This window comes from Polyodon spathula, chromosome 4 (assembly GCF_017654505.1).
Source record: "Polyodon spathula isolate WHYD16114869_AA chromosome 4, ASM1765450v1, whole genome shotgun sequence".
In the NCBI taxonomy this organism is placed as follows: domain Eukaryota; kingdom Metazoa; phylum Chordata; class Actinopteri; order Acipenseriformes; family Polyodontidae; genus Polyodon; species Polyodon spathula.
This window is the reverse complement of record NC_054537.1, coordinates 74,482,308-74,488,307: the sequence shown is the minus strand read 5'-3', so window position 1 is coordinate 74,488,307 and position 6,000 is coordinate 74,482,308. Positions and strand designations below refer to the sequence as shown.

Below are 6,000 nucleotides of genomic sequence, written 5' to 3'. Positions count from 1 at the left end.
AACCATACTGAGAGCTGGACTGGGCTACTGAGTCTCATATTAAAACACTGTTTTGATTGTTTAGATAAGTCAGGTGAAATTTAAAGCAGTTCAATCAAATTTGGTACACATAAAGAAAGGATAATGAGAGCTCATTTAAAAAAAGAAATCACAGTTTAGATTTAAAACCCTACAAATCACTATTTGTTTTTGCAAGGCTTGCTGCTGTGGCATTTAGAATTGCACTGGACACCTTTACGCACACAGAAACACTTCTTTGTTTGACCATAATGCAGCCTTGCATATGCATAGCCCCAGAATCAGCTTCTGCTGCTGTACGAAGAGAATGTTTGGTTTCTTTGGGTACTTTGTCCAAATTAGGAATAAACCATCGACAATTGAAATTCAATTAGACTGTAAAGGCGCTCCAGAGATCCTCCAGCAGACTGAAGAAGCTGTCTCTTTTTTGTTTCGTTCTTTGCTTGTTTGGTATTTTACATTTTGCAATTTGATTATATCGCTGACATGGCCTTTCATTTTGTTCTTTGATAATTTGTAAATGTTTGATTGACCGAATCCTGACTATGAGTGTATATATGAATCAGTGCTTGAAAATTGTGGCTTGTGATTGGTTAAAAGCTCATCACAGGAGCAAAAAACTATTGCCCTGACATCCTTACACCACCGGGCAATCATTAATCCATCTGTCATGTGATTGGTTCACATCACTGTCAGTCCCTTTTCAAAGGAACACCTATCATCTTCACTCCTCACAACAAGAGAAAATGGCCAAACACAGTTTCCTGTGACTTAACAGAACATTTATTACAAAACATATTACAAAAGAAAGATGTTCCAAACACTAAAATGGTGATTAAAACATCACTGTCACTGTTTTCTGACTTTCTGAAATTCAAACAAATTCAACTTGATGGGCAGGATATAAACTGCATTATGCAGCAGTCAGCAAACCAGATGGAGATAGAGAAAAACTTTGCTAAGTATGTGGTATGAACTTCTAAAACATTTTCTATTGTTTATTTATGTTATTTATTTACTTATGCTGTATCAGCTATATTTAAACAAAATATATAAATCAATATTTATTTATGTATGCTGTATCAGAAAACTGTGGTTGGAAGGAACTACAGCTTGGAAATTCCAAAGAAACGTGGGACTGTATTTGCTGGTTTAAAGATGACTGTGCTGAAAGGGGGCAGAAGCTAGTTATGTGGAAGCTGGAGCTGCAAACCATGCAAGTAAAAGCTTTCAGGCCAGAGAAGTGGCGACAAAACAGCTCATTGTCTAAAGCAGTAGCTTTAGCTGAAAAAGACTTGTGATATTTGTAAAAAGCTGAACCTCCGGATCTCGGAGACATGTCCAACTCCTGACGGAGCATGGGAAATGCGTCAGAGAAAGTGTCTCTGTACAGACTGAATGCTGTAGCAAATTCTGCTAAAGTAAGTTTTTTGAATAACCAAGGGTCTTTGGATTTTAAAACAATGGATACTTCTCCATAGTCCAACACTCTGTAATCAAGCACCTTGACGGAACAGATAAGCAAAAGAACTAGATTTATGTCCCTACTTTCTTGAATTTGAGTATGGAGTTTGCTGGAGACTAAGGCTGGTCTGGGCAGCAGGGAAGCCAGGTTGTGAGAACCAGAGCTGGCTACTGCTGTAGAAAGATTAAAAGAAGGGCCAGTAATGAGTGGGCTCAAACAGGGTGCCGCAGTGGGAAGCTGAGATGGAGTGGCGAGGAAAGCTGATGCAGAAGGACCGAGAGGTACAGGATGGCGTTCAAGTTAAGAGAGACGTTTATCCAGCCCAGAGACTGAAGCTTGAATCGTTTGCAGGGCTTGGAGGATGTCCGTGTTGGAGACGGGGCTGGCATGAATGAGGGACTTGACGATGCAGTCGGGGGAATCTGTCCCAGACTGAGGAGCTTGAACAGTGAAGCCATCGCTAACTGGAGACGGGACTAGAGACTTGGAGGTTGATTCCTCGGTTTGACTTAGCAAGGAGATGAGATCCTCATGGGAAGCAACAGCGCTCTAAGAAATGTTCCTGAAGAACATGGTATTGTGAAGCCGAGGAATTTTCCATGACTGATATTTCCTCTTCTTATTGGTGCAAGCGAGTTGAAGAGACGTTCTATTATGGCTAGGTCGAACTGGAGTGGCTGGGCTCTCAGTAGCCAAAATGCGACTTTCAGATCGAGTTGTCGAATCCATAGTGACAGGTAAGCGAATCAAACAAAGAATTGACAGGGGTTTGTGGGCAGAGAGACCTATTTAACTGGTTAAACTACTAACGTATGTGATTGATGGGTGGAGTCTTCTTTCAGAAAGACCAAGTTTCTCACTCAAATTCTCACTAAATATTTTGGACCTTGAATAAAAAATTGTTTTCAGAAATATGCAAGAGATTTGAATGAACAGTCAACCACAAGTTCTGTTATACCACAAATATTATCAACTTAATACCAATGCGGAATGACTGGGTATGACATTTTCTCTCCATTTTACCCTCAAAAATAGATTTCTGGCTAATGACTGCCAAGGACAACACTACATTAAATATTGTACCAGTCTTTGCAGTAACCCCTATTGGGTAAACTAGAAAACAAATGCTCCACCTAGTCAGTTAGGACTGTTAGTCATATTTAGGGCACCACTGAACTTGTTGCTCATTAAAATACTTAGCATATTTTTTAAAGAGGAGACAATTATCTATTCAGGTATACCAAGATATTTAGTGAGCTGCTGGGACCCCACTTACAATGCTGCCTTTAGAGAACTGCAGGATGTCCTCGCCAAGACACTGGTCTTTGCCTTACATGGAAACCCTTCATCTTGGACATGAACACCAACAGCGTGGGGATCAGGGCAGGGCTGGCCAGGAGAGCCTCGACCGAGAAAAGGTGGTGGTGTACTACAACAGCGCTCTCAGCAAGGCCGACAGGAACTATTGCATCACCCGCTGAGAGCGTGCTGGCTGTAGTTCAGGCCGTACAGCAGTTCAGCCCCTACCTATACAAACGGTGCTTCCACCTGCAGACGGACCACCCATCCCTACAGTGGCTGCTCCGGTTTCTGTGGGCCGGAAAGACAAGTTGCCCGCTAGATCGAGGTTCTTCAGGGGTATGACTACTCCATTGAGCACAGGCCAGGTCGCCTACACAGCAATGTGCACACGTACAAGTAATATATTAAAAGCAACACAACATTTAACAGGAATAAAACAGGCATGGGTATTTGTATTTAAAAATAAGTAATTCATAAAGCGTCAGGCAGTTAATCATTAAGTCAGAAGTACAGAATGGATATACTCAACAACACTACACAGGTGACATCAACCAAGCCAGTTACGCTGGGTCACACTGACTTACATTTAAACTTATAACACAATTATACAAAAATTATATGTTTCAACAAAATGCAGTCATTAAAAATCAAGTGCAGTTCCAAGAGATTTGACACAAGGGACCAAGTGTCCAAATCATCCACACACCTGCTTTCTTAATTTTTTTAATTAAAGTGAATATACTATTCCCTCTATATTTCACAAAATGACTTGCACATCAAAAATGTGAAGTACAAAAGAAGAGTCATTGCACTGTGATGCTAAAGTGTTCTTTGTCAGTCTTTGTTCCAGAAAAAAAGCAACTAAAAAACAAAAAACACACCCATTCTATATTAATTAACTTACACATGTTTTAATCCCCTAGCTTCTATTCCTATTACCTGGGTAACCACTTTGTCCTTACTATGGCAACCTCCTGTTTGCCATGGTTACCTTTTCTATTTCATTGATAACTTGCACTTTTCCCAACCATAGGGAAGCGTTGCCTTTACCTGAGCAACGTTTCCCATTGCAAAAGCAAAACATACAGTTTCCTAAAACTTAAAAGCAAGGATAATTGTTTTACATCAGAAAAAGAATAATAAATGCAAACTTTAAATTGTAGCATGGAATGCGAACAGATTTTTTTTTTTTTAATCTGTATCAAGATACGGTATCATGATTTGAAATAAAAAATACTTGTTTATTATAACATGTTTTTTTTTTTTTATAGGAATATTGAGACCTATGTAATGAATAAAAGTAAGGTGTATGAAATTATTTCCATACAAATCACCTTCAATATGCAATTTGCCAGTCTATAATGGCAAACCTTGCTTAGCCTCAATGTCCTTGCAATACTTATACTGAATGGTGCATCACATTCTGGCATTTTTACATTTATGTGTATTCTTTCATTTTCAAACTGGAAACACTGGAAAATGTACCTTCTTTCATGAGTACCCACTCAGTATTTTCTATAGTAAACATCATTTTGTTTAGTGTCCAATTATTTTACCCCCTATTCTCCTATATTTTGATAATCCCTTGTGCCGAATTTTGCATTATTTTGAGTTACTATAAAGCCATAAATATTTGCAAGCCTTTTAGTATGCGTTTTTCGTGCATGAAAAAAAATACACTAACAATACATACTATGTATATTGCAACAGGTCGCCAGCAATTCTGGAGCAAAATATGGGTGTGATTCGCCAAATATTTTTGTTGCAAATATTTATGGCATTACAGTATGTGTATATGTCACCGTTTCAGTGAATTGTGTCTGCGAGATAAACTAAATGCACTTTTTAGACATCAAAACAGTTATTACTTCCTGTTCTGCTATTAGGCCTACTTTATATATGTATATATATATATATATATATATATATATATATATATATATATATATATATACACACACACACACACACACACACACACACACACACACACACACACACAGTTATTATAATTTCACACAAAGAGCTGCATGACTCTTTAATTTAAAAAAAAAAAAAAACTCTTTCCCTTCACTAATTCAAACCCCTTTGTCATTTGGAGATTCAATGGAAAACAGTTTTGGCACTTATGATGGCCTTGTGCTAATCTTCAGTGTAGTACCATCTCTGCCCTTGGCACTTGCTCAAGGTAGTGTCCCTTGTTAATCTGCAACAACAAAAATATATGGTGTCATAACTTTGAAATACTGTAAAAAAAAATAAAAAAATAAAGGTAAAACTAAGAAAGTCAACTTATCATATGTGCATTTAACTGGCTTTAAGAATGACAGTTGATATGTATTTATTGTGACAATTACATTCGAAAAAAATAAGATGTACTTAAAATACAACCTTTCTGAAAAACATTCCCATAACATGATACTTTTACATCCTCTTCTAGCTTATATGCTGCAACACCACTTTTGAGTATAATATGATGTCAACACCTCCTTTTAGTAGAATATAGTGTCAACACTCCCTTTGAGTATAAAATGGTGTCGACACCCCTCTTTGAGTACAGTATGATGTCAACACCTCCTTTTAGTAAGTATGGTGTAAACACCTCTTTGAGTAAGTATGATGTAAACACCTCCTTTGAATAAGGAATATTTGTCTCATATATATATATATATATATATATATATATATATATATATATATATATATATATATATATATATATAGGTTTTAATCTTGACATTTTCTATTGATCGATTAATCACACTTGTTTGGTAGTAATATGAAACACAACATCTGGTTAAACCTGCACGTGTATACGTACTGGATGACAACAGTAATGGCCAATTCTAGCATCAATATGAATAAAATCAGTTATACACTGATACACTGACAGTAGAAGACAGGCTACAGTATTTGAAAAGCTGGCTTATCAAAGTGAGAGGTTCTACCCGATTCATACGATGAAAGTGCTGTGAAGACAATTCCAAATAATATAAAGTATTAATATAAAGCTATTTACTACAAATGTTGCATAATGCCAGCTAATGTTTAATTTACATATATTTACTTAAGTGTAATTTACCAGTTTGAAAATATGGGAGGAAAGGGTTTATTGCCCGCTGTAGAAAACATTTTGCTTGAATGGAGTACTTTGAATGACTTTAATACATACTTAATATTTCAGTGCAACGCAGTGGTACACTTGCAAAGTATGT

General features: G+C 37.0%; 1 pseudogene; it reads right to left on the bottom strand.

Annotated features, from left to right (window-relative positions):
* Positions 1-1,783: 1,783 nt before the first annotated feature.
* Positions 1,784-6,000, bottom strand: part of LOC121313970 — a 122,906-nt pseudogene continuing 118,689 nt past the window's right edge.